This window comes from Rhagoletis pomonella, unplaced genomic scaffold (assembly GCF_013731165.1).
Source record: "Rhagoletis pomonella isolate Grant_MI unplaced genomic scaffold, Rhpom_1.0 Rhpom_scaffold_00001, whole genome shotgun sequence".
Taxonomy (NCBI): Eukaryota; Metazoa; Arthropoda; class Insecta; order Diptera; family Tephritidae; genus Rhagoletis; species Rhagoletis pomonella.
Window position 1 is genome coordinate 42491780 of NW_023458555.1, and position 17111 is coordinate 42508890.

The following is a 17111-nucleotide window of genomic DNA, read 5'->3' on the forward strand; positions in this document are numbered from 1 at the left end:
TGAGGTTTATAGCCCATTCAATTTTAGTGTAATAATGCGCAAGTTTCGAGTGGCTAAGAATTACCGTTGATTTTTTTGAATTTTTTGCGTAGGTACTTAGGCGGGTTGGGTATATCAGAATACATTAAAAAATTCACGGCGCCAAAAAATGTTGGGAACTTAAGCGGGTTAGGTACTTAAGCGGGGGCTACTTAAGCGGTTTCACTGTATTTTTACGAGTATATTAATATTTTTTACTAGAAAATAACGAAACTTTTCGTTATTTGTCAGCTTACTGTTTTTGTCAATTAAACAAGCCTCGCCAGCAACACTGGCCATCTGCGCAAAGGTATTGCCAGATGAAATTATAGGAAAATTAAATAACTTATTATCAAAATAATCATTTTTATGCTGTGTATTTTTTGTCATAATATGTATTTGCATATGCGATATGCATTTGCATATTTTTGTCTTCCCTAGTTATTACCGGAAAAAAAACATTAACATTTTCATCAGTACCAAACCGACTCGGCCTTGGCCTTTCAAGTGAAATACGTAAGTAAAGCAAATGATTGTGGTGGTAAACGAGGCAAAGACGAAATATCTTCTATCTTCAAGATATCTTTCTGTGTCGTCGAGCCTCGGCACCATGTCACTGTTGACAGTTTGTGGGAAAGAATAGAAGTATGTGTGTGTGTGTATGGATGTGTATTAGAGAGGTTCAAAAAAAAATGTATAATTCATAAAACCTGCCTCAAATTATTATTATTTGTGAGAAAAACAGAGAAACGTATTTTTTACGTTTTTTTTTCGAGCCCGCGCTGGTTGGTTTGTTATAAAACCGCGGATGTTCGCAATTTTTCTATTATCGTGACATGTTAAAATGCAGCTAAAAATATGGTTTTTTACATCTGAATACTCTGGTACTATAGGGGAACATTCCCTTAATTACATACCTGTCTTGGACAGTTCGAATGGGTCTAGCGCCCGAAAATATGCTTTTTAAAAGAGACAGGTATGTAATTAAGGGAATATTCAACAATAATAATACCTGAGTAATTACATATAAAAACAACATTTTTAGCTGCACTTGAAAATTTTTTTTCGAAATAAAAAAATGTGTTTCTCTTTTTTATCACAGATAACAATATTTGGATGTAGCGTTTGTGAATTTCTAAAAAGAGCGAGTTCTGAACCACCCTAATGTATATCCGTATACATATCTTTGTCGATAAGCATCCTTAAATGGATACTCTTTATTGCGTTACTCCATTATTTCTGCGAAATGAGCGTAAAAATGCAATACAACACTTTGGACGCCGGTTTAATTACATTTAGGCATTTCAATTAATTGGAGAAGCGTGAATTTCGATATAACATACATACATACATACATACATACGTAGGAATAATTCATCTGCATCAAATCAAAAAAGGAACACATAATAGGTACCTACATATATATGAAAAGCAACGTATAAAGCGATTTTCGACTGAGTTGAAATGCGCAAATGGTTTGCAGTAAAGCTCAAATACACGGTAAGTGGAAAGGCGCATTTTACCGGCATTATGCTTACTTTTTTCGGCTTGTAACGCATTTACGCCTTTGCTACGAATCCAATTAATTTGTCAGTCAGAATGTCAATCAAGCGAAAGCGGCAAAGCGTGTTGTAAAGCGGCTATAGAATCGCACAAATGTACACACATATACAGTTGTATCAAAGTCAATAGAGAAAACAACAACAACAATAACAGCTATAAGTACATAGCCGGCAACAAGTGATGCTTTAGAAGTTTGTCCTAAAAACGCTGGAGGCAACCATGAAGCGCATCATTCAGGCGTCTAACGAAGTGGCCACACAGCGGCATGCATTTACGCAGCCATTCGCCAGCTCCCCCCTCTTCCACCCCGACCCAATTACCACCCATTATTTGTTCCACAGCTCAGCGTACTCGGCATTGAATGCGTCGATACCTAGGAGATATTAGTGCTAAGAGCGCGAAAACCTCGCTAGTGGCTGCAACGAAAGGCACCAAGAAATGCGTCGATTTATAAAAAGGACCATCGAATGCCTGCCAACCTCAGCAGATGGCATGCGATGCGGATGAACGCGAGATCGTGAAAATGGGGAAATGTGAAAAATGCAACAAACAAGTAGTCTTAATTGCAATTAAGTGCGAGCTGTCTTTGAGAAGTGGCGGAAATTGTTGCGTTAAGCATACAAAGGCGTAGAGTGCGGACTACAATTCGCTGAAATTAAGACTATTTGCAATGCTGTGGATTCTTTAGTGGGTGTATTGGCTCGGAATTGTTAAAGGTAACAAAAACAAGTAAGAGCAGCGCTGTCTTGGGCTATGCCGAAGGCTTCATACCTTTCATGAACATCTGCAAATTTTACTTTGACAGATTACTGCTTTTGAATACATCTGCACACATCGATAGAGGAGTTACATACTTATATAAAAAATCGCATCTAAACAATCAGAGGTATGGAAGATATACTCTATATGGCACCAATCTAAGTGATTTTCACTGCTATGTGATCGGTATGTAAACCGGTAACACAATTTATTGGGTTTAGTTTCCTACATAAAGAAGATATATCGCAAAAACTGGTATCTGAACAATCAGTGGTATAGGAGATAAAGCTTATACAGAATAGATTTTGACGATTTTCTCAGTAGACTTTGTATTATTATTTATAAAATATCTTACGAAATTTATCGGTTTTAGCTGTTCAAATAAAGGAGTTTTACAGTAAAATCCCATATCTGAACAATCAGATGTATGGAAGATACATATATGTTATAGTCACCCGATCCTTGTTATTTTCACTGTAAGTATTCCGTTGATAATGAGCAAAAATGGTGCGAAATTTCATGTTCCTAGCTGCATAAATGGAGGAGTTATGATAAAAGACCTCATATCTGAACAATCAGTTGTATGGGGGCTGCAGGTTATAGTGACCCGATCTTTGTTATTTTCGCTGTAAGTCTTCTTTGATAATGAGTGAAAACAGCGCGAAATTTCATGGTCCTAGCTACATAAATGGATGAATTATAACGAAAAATCTCATATCTGAACAATCAGTTGTATGGGAGCTATAGGTTATAGTTACCCGATCTTTTTAATTTTCACTGTAAGTTTTCTGTTAATAATTATTGAAAACAGTGCGGAATTTCATGTTCCTAGCTATATAAATGGAGGAGTTATAACGAAAAATTTTATATCTGAACAATCAGTTGTATGGGGGCTACAGGTTATAGTGACCCGATCTTTGTTATTTTCACTGTAAGTCTTCTGTTGATAATGAGTGAAAACAGCGCGAAATTTCATGGTCCTAGCTACATAAATGGATGAATTATAACGAAAAATCTCATATCTGATCAATCAGTTGTATGGGAGCTATAGGTTATAGTTACCCGATCTTTTTAATTTTCACTGTAAGTTTTCTGTTAATAATTATTGAAAACAGTGCGGAATTTCATGTTCCTAGCTATATAAATGGAGGAGTTATAACGAAAAATTTTATATCTGAACAATCAGTTGTATGGGAGCTATAGGTTATAGTGACCCGATCTTTGTAATTTTCACTGTAAGTATTCTGTTGATAATGGGTGCAAGTACTGCAAAATTTCATGTTCGTAGCTGCATAAATGCAGAAGTTATAACGAAAAATCTCATATCTGAACAATCAGTTGTATGGGAGCTATATGTTATAGTGGTCCGATTCTTCCGGTTCCGACAAATGATTAATACATTATAAAAATACACCCACCTACCAAATTTTATCCGGATATCTCGAAAACTGAGAGACTAGATTGCATACAAACAGACAGACAGACGGACAGACGGACAGACGGACAGACGGACATGGGTAAATCAACTCAGCTCGACGTTCTGATCATATAAGTATACATTTTAATGGGTCTATCTCTTTTTGTTCTGGTACTTACAAACATCGGACCAAAGTTATAATACCATTTCATGCTCATGAAAGGTATAAAAATGCATTAAATGACATATTCCAAGTGGTTGGGCAGTCATTACCTCTGAGTGGTGTCACAATGAGGAGTAATGAAAGTTTTTTAGAAAACAAAGTACGCAAGTATTTAATATGATAAAGCCATGTCATTGGCAGATAAGTCGGAATACAGCGGATCGCCAAGAAAGCTTTAAGCTGAAGAAGCCATTTATTTGATTCAAAGCAGGAAAACTCAGCTATCTGATCGTCTTCGTCGCGATGGCGGGCAATTTCAGACCCCAGCATGAAAACATTCACCAAGCTACTTACATGCATACATATGTGTCCTTTATGTGAATGACGAAGGAGGACCGAGGAACCAGCATCGGCGTCAATTAGTGCTTAATAAAGTTACGTTTCTGTTAGATATATGTGCGATTAAAACAAAGCTCGGCTGGCTAAGCGAAAAAAAATGTAAATGTTTAGCACGGATCAACATTTATACTGCAGCATAGCAACGATCACAGATAAACAATACGGTGACACCTAAGAGCTAGTGGAAAAAAACGCGCTGGGCTTACAACAAAGCTACGCCAGTAGCTGATCTCTATTCTAAAAAATTTTTCCGGGGTAAGAAAAAAGTGGGAATGAAGGTACTTAAACATTAAGAGATGTGCTTACCTGAAAATATGTTTAACATCAAACAAATTTTTTGTCAAAAATTAATTTTCTTGAAAAGCCGATTTCAGGGCAGGTGTCCAAATAGCCAGTGTTTTGATTTAGAATCTTTTTTTACTAGAAAAAGCTTTTACTTTCAACATACGCCATTTTGGAAAAATGCTTGGATCAATTGCACAGAAATACTATTTTGGAGCCTTTAAAAAATCTTCTCCAACTTTATTGTTTATCACTGTTATTTATAATAATAATTCCTGTTTTTATAAAACAGTCGCAATAAAAGCGTTATTTCTTCTTACATCTCTAAATCAGCTAAGTAGCCGTCGTTGAGACAGTTTCGCCTCGTCAACCTCCCTATTTTCTGTAGCCAGAACTTGAGGTGATGTCCAGCCTTACCCCCTGGATTTCGATCGGACAATGACCAATTGAAGGTCCCATCAGAAGGACCGATCGATTGGATTCCAAGGTCTCGCGCAGCGTTCGCTCAAGCGATTGTCTAGCAACAGATAATAGTTACCTCGTGAAGCCCCTCTTAACTTGCCTGGAATCCAAATAAGCATGATAGTTAGTAAAGAGATTTGATGCGATCAAGAGAGAAGTACCGTCAAATGTATTACCAAAAACGCAAAAGCCTGATTGTCGGCTGGCTATTAGAATATTCAAATTTTGTGTATGTATGGCACCCTCCTTCATTGGTATTTCTTTTGCAATCTCCGCTTGGAAAATATTGCAATTATTCGGTAGCTCAAATTTGAAATTGATGCAGGTTTTCACGTAGAAGATGCCTTAAATTCATGGGGCCTTGTTTTCAAATACTACATCCCGCTCAGTCCTCCCTGGATGGGAAGATAGAAGCGATATTTACCGAGAAACATCCACCACCTTTTCCAAATTCCGCTTCGTGAGTGCCGTCGCCATCAGCAACCTCGAGAAATTATCTCCTACTCGGCTCCGATATATCTAATTTAAGTCCCGCTTATGAAAGCACCCCACACAAAATAAGTCAATTAGTTATAACCGTTTTTCGTTTTAAACCCATTGCGAAGTTTCGTCGGTTGGTCATTCCAAGTGTAGACAACTTCAATTGAACTTGATCCCTCTTTTGTTTTCGTGGGCGTCCTTGGGTGCTTAGTCAAAGGATCCTTTCACCCTCCATGCTTACAATACACCGAAGCCAGCGCAGACGTATTCTTATGACCTTAAAACCGTCGTACATTCATTTTCTTTGGTACACAGAATAGATCTTGCTTAAAATATTTTTTGAACGCGAGTAAAGGGTTTCTATCTTTTTTCTTCATCTTCCGTATTTGTGCATCGTATAAAAGGGCGATATTTGTTGATCATTATTTTTGTCCATCGGGAGAGGGCTCTGCTTTTTAAAGGCGTAAAATAAGAAAATTACGCTTTCCAACATCAGATTGATGTTGCACGATAGCTGTATAAAACCTTGTTTGGTATCGAACAGCGCGGAGAAGTCCTTGCCGATTTTGACAGCTCTACAAGATTTGTACAACGTAACTCAACATACCCAAATCGCCATGGGGAACCTTAAACACAGACATGCGTAGTTGTGATAGCTTCTTTTCTTTTTGCCAAAACCGACTTTGAAGCAAGTATTCATCAGACCATGTTGGGCTTAACAGCTGATAGTTGCGCGCCGAAGCTCTTCGTGGATACCTTTGAAAGCTCAGCCGGTATTCCGATGCGGAACTTTGCTCATCTTAAGTCTTATTATTGTTTTCCTCACAATGTCTTGATGAGTGGATTAACGTGAGCTTTGTCCCTATACACTGGTTCGGGCTTTTCTTTTACCGTGGCTCCACGTGTGCTATCGATATCTATTACCGGATTTCATTCACCTTCCCTGCAGAAACAGGCTCCAATTAGGGAACCGTTTTTAGCCTTATATCTGATTAAATTCTAACTTTCCCAACCACTTGCCAGCATCGTAAGCTCCTTAAACTCACGGCTCTCTTGAAAACACGCCTCTACTCCTCTCTCTTTCCGGGATATCAAGCAGGGTTTCTTGGGTTGCTGCCTATTTGTCTTTAAGACTAATTCGTCCCGAGCAATATCCAGCAAAATTTTTTGTCTTCTGCCATGAAACATTTTCTCATAAAAAACCGTTTGCCGTTCGAAGACGGCGTAAAACTGTAGGTCAGTTCATCTTATATATAGAAATTTCTTACACTAAGGGCCTTATTCTGTATCACGAACGATAGGCAAAACGAACGATTCGTCTGCAGACGACAACCTCTCTGATTGAGATTTTGAACTCTATCGGTCGTCTTAGTCTTGCTTTTCATACATTACGTTGCAATGGTCTCGGTTGCATTTAAACCGGCTAAAATGATGCCGCCGGACTAATTTTTGAAGCACTCCTCTGCAGACGAATCGTTCGTGTTGCCTATCGTTCGTGATACAGAATAAGGCTGTAAATACATACACACATATGTACGTTCTTCTCTCATTTCATTCTTTGCTCATGTTTTATAACAAGCGGCAGTCAAGGAACTGCGAAGACAACTTCACTTAATAAAATTGTGTAATAACCAACTGGAAGATTGTAATTTTCGTCTCATAGATTTTAATATTTTTCTCAGCAGTGCAGCCCAAGTTTATAGCTAAAATTTTTAAAACCCGTTCATACCATCATATTTACTTATGTACTTAGTTACTTACAAAGCTCGCCAATGCATTTACGCTTGAATACAGTAGTGTGGCACAGACGCACACCCTCACAGTGGTGCTTTCAACGAAAATGGCAAACACAATTTTATGTAGGTACGTACATATGTATGTATGTTATGTTTGCCTCGACAAGCTACACTAGTAAATCTTAAAAATCCCTTACTGCTTACATACATAGTTTTGCTGGTTGCATAGTTGCAAGCTCCGTTTCAGTTATGTGACCTGCATTGCACTTATTGCACTTTGTCATAAGTGCAACACTGTTGTGGCGCTATTTGCCTTGCATTTGGCCTGTGCTCGGGCATTGTTCTACAACAGCAGTGCAGCACAATTTACTTGTTAAAATGATAAGGAAAATGTCGGAGAAAGTTTTAAACTGCATAGGTATGTATGCGTATATTTAATAGTGGTTTCGACGGTTTTAAATTATAGACGCACTACAATATATTTCGGGAACGAAGGTTGCATGTAATTAAAATTATGACAGAAACGTATGTATGTATACCTAAACATTAACATATATCCTTTCCAACAAATATCTATGTGCATACACTTAAGTTTTTGTTCGAAATCAATACGCCAAGTAGATAACTCTTTAACACGATTCGCAGGACTAAGTTAAGCCTGACTAAGGGCCGTTTTCTCAAGCATCCTGCAACTTTAAAGTTCACTTTATATATAAAGGTTACATTAAAATTTGTGATTGTGCCTAAAGTAGAGCATTTTATTATCCGTTTTAAATTGGTTTACAACCAAGAAAGATACATACGTATTAAACCGATAATAGAAATGCTTAACTTTAGACATAGCTTTACTTTTAATCCAACCTTTAAATATAAAGTGAGCTTTAAAGTTAAAGGTTACATCAGAAAACGGCCCTAAGAATTTTATAAAATAGGGCAAATAGTCTACAAGGAAATCTACAAATACTTTGTCAGTAAAATAAAGAGGAATTCTGAGGAAAAGTGATAGAGTGACACAGTGACGTAGCCAGGATTTGGCGAAGGGGGCGAGAGATGAAAAAAATTTGCATCGATAACTTAGAGTTGTGACACACAATGGTTTTTTGGTGAAAATGAAACGGCAGTTTCAGATTCCTTTTGATGGTATAATCGCCAGGCTGAGAAAACTGAGAAATTAGTTTTCTATATACAATCCAGACTTTTAAAAAACATGGCTTCGTCAATTCCCCAGCCGACTGCCGAACAGTGTAATTCAATTAGTTATATTATTAGTTATATTATTTCCATGTACTTAATATTTCTGAAAATATATTATTCTTAGAAAGCATCCCATGATTTTTTGCTCTAATTTGGCAGCACTAACAAAAAATGGCCTAGTGCATTTCGCAAAATGTCTGAGGAGACTAGTATGTATAGGCTCAATATTCAAGTGCATAATCCACCACCCGATAATTTTATATATTCATTAAAAGATAATTTGCCATCAGTCTGAAATAAAAAAAAATATAAATCAGAAGAATAAAATAGTGTTGTGTTATTCATTTTTGTGCGGCGCGGGACTAGTTTTCTGCCTTGGGTGGCCTTGCATGTGTGGTCGAATGTGACATCCATATTGTAATACTTTATTAAATTCCATTGAACATTTATTTGAACAGCTAGCAAGCCGCATCGAAATATTTCCATAATAAAGCTTTTTTCAACCTGTTTCGTTTGTAATACATATGTCATTAAAGTAACTAATTAAATTTAGTTATTTTTAAATGGTTGGCAACCCTCTTAAAATATATTTTTTTTAATTTTTACATACACATTGTAAAACTTTTTTAACGAAAAAGTGGAATTTGACTTTTAAAGAAGTGGCAGCCCTTTTCCAAATAATTTCCAAATAAGGTTTTTAAACCTCATTCGTTGGATAACATTGTAACACATCATTTAAATTATTATTAAAATTGGCGCGCATTCATAGTCGAGGTACTAAGTCGAAACTAATAAAGCTGCATCTTAAATTTAAGTACCAACTTAAAATTCACTTCTATTCAAAGTCGCATTTTAGACTTCCCCTCGATTTTTCTTTACGATATTTTGGAAAAATTACCGTATTAAGCTGGCATTTCAGGGTACTATTTTTTTTTATATATAGGGAAAATTTTAAAGTTCGAGCTCGAGCACCCCTCTGCCCCTACCTGGCTACGCCCATGCTGGTTTGTCTTTATGTTAGAATAGAGCACGAAAAAAGCAATCAAAGAGTACCATTTTTTTATAAAAACGAAAAAGCCAGAGAGTTTTGTCGAGATAGGAATTCAAGGGACCGTTCAAGTGGTTCAGGCTCGGCTTATAATTTCTTGCGAATCCTAAAAGATAGCTTTTGGTGTTTGGTGGATTTTAGCTAATTGGTACATACCGATCTCCACTCGCAACATCTAAGACAGCACCGCCGAATTTCTCGTAACAATAATTACCAGGTCGGCTATGTAACCAATGGATTCGCACACAACGAGCCGGCTTTATTTTAGCTTAATTGGCAGTGAATACATACAAAAATCAATAAATTTAAAATGTATTTTATTTCTAAAAAAACCGGACGACGATTTTCATAAGATTCACTCATTTGCATTTAATTAAGTAGAGAAATATTTTGCTTTCAAATTATAAAAGAAAAACAATCGATAGCATGCGAATGCGATTTTCCATGCTCAAATGCAAAAGAATAATGCCGATTGAATTTTTCCTATTTTATTTTCAGTATAATTAGCCAGAGAAGCTTGGCCAAACACAAACATATGTGTAAGCGCCAATCTATTATTATTATTATAATTAGCCTCCCATTAACTCCCATTTGTTCCATATATCCATATTCACCCCAAATTCAACGCACTTTACTGCAAATTCATTTCCGAAGTGTGTATGTATGTACATTTGCACTATGTAAATGGAATGTATGAGAATTTACATAAAAAAAATGAGTATGTCGGTGTTTACGGCTGTGACGATTGCAAGTCTCCCTCCGCAATGAGCTTCGTGCACAAATTAATAAAATTAAGAAAAGGAAAACCGCCTTTAGCTATTATTTTAATTAAACCAAAAACGTTAATGTAAGAATGCAACTTCGCCGTGACCCACTTGCAGAAGAAAGCGGCTAGCTAGTGCGTGAGGCAGACAAGCCCGAGGGGTATGATATATAAACTTCTTGCTTGACAGACAAAAAGTTTCTATGTATACGTTGGGATTTGCAAAATATCACATTCCATACGGGCATGAAAAATTTTTATAACTCAACCAAGTTGTACATACGAGTTTGTGTGTAGATTAAATGACTATATGTAGATATATTTGTATGCACATGCGTGCGAATGAGACACTTGCACTTTTGCGCAATGATGGATTATATGGAAATTGCAGACGAATGAAACGACTTCAAGAATTGATTACTACACATACTATTTGGTGTAGCATTTTTTGAAAATTTATTCGGGCCAGCAATGCTTGGATAGGCCCAGTAGGACAAAAGGGTTAAATTTTACTCAGAGTTGCAAAATATCTTCAGAATTAAGGGCCGTTTTATCAAGTAAGTTCTAAAATTTATCTGCCCTTTAAAAAAAAATTATGTTCAGAAAAAAGGTGTTTGAAGGGCAGGTAAATTTAATTACCTACTTGAAAAGGGGCCTCGACATAACTTCCACGGACATAACTTCCTCTATTCCTCCTTCCTTCCTCTTCCAGAGCCTCTATTCAAGCCCGGCTCAACGCAACATCAAAAAATAGAAAACCGAAACGTTTTTGTTTTTTCTAAAAGCGGTCGCACCTCGGCAGGCAATGGCAAACCACAGAGTGTATTTCAGGCATGAAAAACGACTTCTCCTTAAAAAAAATAGCCTTTCGGGTCGGTGTAAAATTGTAGAGGTCCCTCCCCTTTGTGTGACAACATCAGGGCGGACAGTGAATCAAAATCAAACTTTATTGGAAATACTACAACCACGAGTCTGTGTAGATCATCAATTCAATCAATTTCAAATAAATGTGCGAATGCATAACTTAAAACCGTTTTGGTAAAAAAAAAAATCAATATATCGAGCCCTAACCGCCAAAATAACATAACGAAATTTTTAAAAATATGTCGCTTACGTTATTTTGGCGGTTAGGGCTCGATATGCTCAAAGAGAAACTGTAATCGTAATCATGAATGGCTTGATTGCGATTACTTTAATATAATCCTAATAATTTAATGATTACGACTACTGTAATCGCAATCCTAATTTTCATGATTACAATTACAGCAATTATAATCTTAAAATCTTTAAGATTACGATTACTATAATCGTACCCAGCTTTGCTACAAACTATGAACTCATAGTTTTTTTTACGGGGAGGGAGCATCGAAACCCTAACCCCGTCAGTGTGCCACTTTAACCCTAACTAAACCTCCTTCCGTCCAGTATCGATTCCAGCCAGTACTACCCTTAAGTATTTCTTCGGGAGACGGAGTATCAACATCCGTTCCTGCCCTGAAGCATTACGTCAGAAGTTGCATCTACTTCTTACGACCCACTGCTAGTATAATTTTGGAAAGTAGTCCACCCCTGCTGGATCTGCACGCCCCCACCCACCATGTCCCTGTATCTACCACAAAAAGTTCCTTTCTAATTCTGGTATCGTCTGTTTAAGTGCGTTTTTCGCCGCTACGTCGCATTGCGGGTTCACACACTTTCTTGGCGTTCGCGTGTACGCGTTGCCTGCTAGATTTTGCGGAGTTGCTACATCACTCTGGCAGTCATATGCTGTACCTCGTTCCATGCGTGGTTGCTCTTCAGCATCAGTGGCTCCAGATTGACTGGTGTGACGCAACGGACAAGGCTGTCTTCTACGTGCTTCTTTAGCTTTCTGCAGCAGGAACATACGAAAAGCACATGTTCCGCATCTTCGGCTCAAATCGCTTTAAAACAGCCGTGACCACTGAGATTTTAGGTAAGGTAATAGTCTACTTCCCCGTGCTTCCTCTCGATCCATACTTCTACTCTGGGGATGAGCCGATGGGTCCACCTACCCTTAGATGCACTATCCCATCGTGTCTGCCACTCAGGGTTGCCACTTTGGTAAATTGTTACCAAAATTGGTAGAAAAAATTTGGGTTGGTAAAAAGGTAAATTTTTTCTCATTTTGGTAGATTTTTGATGAACTTTCCGTTCCCGATTTATTTTTAAAATCAAATCAACGCCATTTTTTATCAAGGGAAAAAAATTAAAAAAATCAACGGGAATTTTAAGCAGCATATTGTTGGCTACACTCAAATAGTATTTGCTTTAAAACTCCATACCTTACATTGTTCTAAAAATTCAGAGTAAAAAATTCGAAATTTAGACGAAAATTTTTGGATTTTTTCTATATGTTGTATATAGTTTGAATCCTCGAGTTTTATGGATTTAGTTGAAGCAATAAAAAAATTTTACTCGAAAACTATTGCGAATATTAAAAAAAGATATTTTTTTTGAGTCACTGTATTTGTCTATAATAACTCGAGTTGCAGTTTTTCAAATAATGAAGTTGCATTGTTGCCTTTATTTTCATATTTCCGCTTTTGGTTGAAAGAAACTCAGAATATGACCATAATATGACTCAAATACCGTATAACTAGCTAAATAAAAAGTTCTTAAAAATAATTTTAATTCTTATTGAGATAACTAAAAAAACTTAAAAAAACTATAGTTTTAATTAAAGTAAATAAAAAAAATTATTGGTAGATATTTCCCAGATTTGGTAGATTTTTTTCAAGTGGATGGTAAATATTTTTTTTCGTCAGTGGCAACCCTGCTGCCACTGGTCTATGCAGCGTTGTTTTGTACCCTTTGTTGCACTATCCCATCGTGTCTGCCACTGAGCTATGCTGCGTTGTTCTGTGCGTGCTGATGTCACTCTAATGTTGGCTTCGTTTCGCGGTTATCGCTTCACATCTTTTCTGGGCTAGCAGGTCGAGTGGGCACAGGCCAGATATGATGATCGCCGCATCTTCCGATAGCGTTATAAACGCAGAGCAGACTCTAAGAACAAACAATCGGCACGTGGAATTTGCACTTCGTGCATATGGAGTGTACTCAAATGCGTTCCACCTCACCACCTCAGCTAGAACCTGTGTTGCCTGTTGCCTTTATCCACCTATGTTCGCCATTTTTCTTGACAGGGCTAACGTCGCAGTTGCAGCTTATTTGCTCGCGTAATCTAAGTGGCCACGGAAGCTAAGCCGATGATCCACCAAAAACCCCTAAGTACTTTACATATGGCTTGGACTCTATGATGCTGTCACCAACCAACATATAATAACAATAAGAACTAAAAACAAAAACAAATAGTTATTGATTTAAAGATAAGTTAAATAAGAATATGAAGTTCCCTAACTTGTTGTTATTTAACCTTTTAAACTAGCTTAAAATAGGAGTAAAGTAATTGGCGCGTAGTCATAGTCGAAATAAATAAAGTCCACTGTAAAGTTAGTTGCAGTTATTTTTTACAGGCATCCCATTGTAAACATATAGCACCCCATTGGTAGAGGGCTTCGGGAGTACGAATTTGTTGTAACATCAGGAGTTGAAGACTTGCTCTAGCTGCTAGTCTCTTAATATTTCCTCCAATCACGTCGCAAGCAGTTTTCCCATATGAGCTTACAACAAAGTCAATTCTGCCATTTTCTTGAAGGGATTTTCACGATTTCAGACCTTTCGTAAAGTTAATTTAATTTATTCATATTGTTTTTGTTTTTAAACACCTTTCCTCATTCCAAAAAATATACAATTTCATCAAATTTCAATGTCTATTTATCATATTGCTCGAGCGTTAGCCAATCTAGAGTCCATACGCCTAAGTAGCCCATTGCGCTCATTTGGGTACTTAAAGTTGACATTATAGACAATGTTTTTATTTCAATATAAAATTTTTTAAGAATGCTGTAATCAAAAAAGAATCAAAATGAAAAATGTTTACTTATTTTTTTTTATACGTTGCACATTAATGTAAAAAATCTATAATTAGAGCCCATAATAATATGAAAGTTAAGTTTCGTTAAGAGGTTTCCAAGAAACAGCACTTTAAAGAAAGGTATGTATGACGTTTTCTTATAATTTAAGTCCCCTGTAAATAGGCAACCCTACGTCATATCGGCAAAATATGCTGCACGTATGTTCATGTCACCTAGACCTTCAATCTCTTCAACTTTCATCCAAATCCTGAGAGGTTAGGTTAGACGAACTGCTCTTCAAAAGTTCACTTGGTTACCACAATAATGAACTATGATACCCAGGAAAAGGCGCATTCTTTTTAGGGGGTCACATGGGGTCTGTGCCTGGTATTTATTAGTCAATAGACCAGGATAAAGGTATATTACAGAACTACGACGGCTGCGGAAGAGTTGTAAGTTTATTCAGCAATCTGAACACATATCCAGTTGGAAGTGGCCGTAGTCTTTATTGACGATGGAAACCAGTGATCTGTTCTCAAAAAGTCAACTCCTGCTAAAATATCAGTGAAAAAGTGAACCGCTTTCTCCCATTTAAAATAACTTATGCATGTCAGAAAAGTCAAATTTTTGATCACCATCAATATCGTCGGACAATAAAATCGTTAATGTTTCACCCCAATTCCTCTTATTGTTTAAACAGAAAACTACCTATGTATATGTAAGGAAATACATCCACAATAAAAGTTGCCGATAGGTGGCGCGGCAGTCTATATATTTCGAAAACCTGCATTTACAGTCGGATTTAGCTTTTACTAATAATATACATATAAATATTACTTAGATTAAAAAGATTAACTCCACAAAACATACTGCCATTAGGTGGCACAGGCTCATATTTGAAAAGCTTGTTTTAAAAACATTTTTTTACTATTGAATTATTTGCACATATATTTCTTATCAAGTGAGAAATGGAAGATCCGAAATGAAACCCCAAATACGAGTTTTACAATACCTTAGCTCGTCATTTAGCCGACATTTTTTGCAAAATTGTTTCTTATTCAAAACGAATCCGTACTTCATAAATTTCCCTTTCAGATATCAAATGTTAGTAGACTAAAGCTTTCTGGAGAAAATCAATGCTTTTTCCTTTGGTAACTTGCCAAAAATCGGCCAACTTTCCCTACAAGGCTTGTTAAAAGCCTAAATAAAATAAAAACACATGTTCTACGCATTTGAAAATTACTTGCATATATATTTGGACAGCAATGTTTTCGCAAATTCGAAATAGTTTCACACGTTTACACCTAAAATATATACCCCGATGTACAAATATTTCAAAACGGATTTTGTACGTCACTTGTTGGAACGAAAGCACAGCAAATGGCAGGCAACAGCTGCTGCTACTACGAATATCTGCCATAAATCTCAGTACCCTTACCAGCTACTCACACTCGTACAAAGCACAGCTAAAAATTGAATCCGAAAAATGGTGTTTGCTATGAAATCAGCGTTGCTGCTACCGACCAAGAGAATACCATGTGCGCTACTGCGCCTAAAAGCCCGCTACAATAAAACATCAACATTTATTAACATTTCCCGCTGTCATATTTGTTGCTGATCTCAATGCTTTCAAACTCACATGCAAGCACACACATACGCACTTTCGGCACACATGTGTTCTACTTCATTTTTTTTTCTTTTCAACTAAATACATTTAAATTTTGAACACTTCATCCCACCAAAAGGTCGTAAAGCCTGGCTCATTCACACACACACACACTCAAAGTTCGAAGGACAAGTGTGGCTGGAAGTTGTATGGAACACCCTCACCTCCTTCATTGGCATAATTCGATGCTTGTATGCCGATAGTGCACGCTATACACCCGTTCAGTCCCCCACTCTACATCTTACTTTCTTTTCGAAAATGACTCAATTTCTATGCGTCGCAACGACCCAGTGTGGATCCATGTTACTTTCAACGCTTATTTGTATGAGAAAATGCACACAATGGGCAATTGCGTAATAAAAGTGCCATTCCGCTTGTACGAACTGTCAGCGATTTGATTATGGCGCGACCGAGCAAGTCCATCCCAATAATGTCGTAGTGTCCTACCTCCCTTTCGTTACCGGCTATAAAATATTTTGCTTTCCCCACATTTTTCTTACATATTCCATCTTATTTTCGCATTGCCTTCAGCCTCACAGTCCCCTTCAAGAATAAAAATATTTCGTGTCCTATCTATAAAGACATTTCGGAATACTTTTGTGCACTCAAAGGGTTTTATTGCCTACAATCAGGCACATTTAAGTATGTAGATACATACATATTCACATGTAACATACATACACACATACATACATACATATGTATGCTTGTTGGTACCTTTGAGGAGACTTTTATGGCGGCATGGGTAAAGTTATTTATGGCTTTATAATTTTTTGAAAAATATGCATTTCCTTCTCTGGTTACATTGTAAATTGAAGTCGACGTAATCACGGTTGGCCGCATACGTGAGGCATGGGTAGAAAAAAAAAACAAAAGGCAAATAGTTTGAGGCAGTGAAATTTGATTGTTTTACATGTCATTTACAAAACATTACATTTTCCAAATCTTATTTTACGAAGCGTACAAGAAGGCAAAGTCACATTTCCTTACGCTCAAGCAAACATTTATTGTTTTATAGTGTTGCAATAAAAAGTTTACACAAAGTTTTAGCATAGAACTTATAGCAAATTGCAATTACAATAACTTCGTAGAACATAAATAATTTTTGAATTATTGCAAAAACAATATTTGCAAAGTTTTTCAGCGAGTATTCATCGTTTAATTATATTGTAACATTTTCAACGTTTGAAATGAAACCAGAGTAACCTCACTAGCATTTCAAAAAA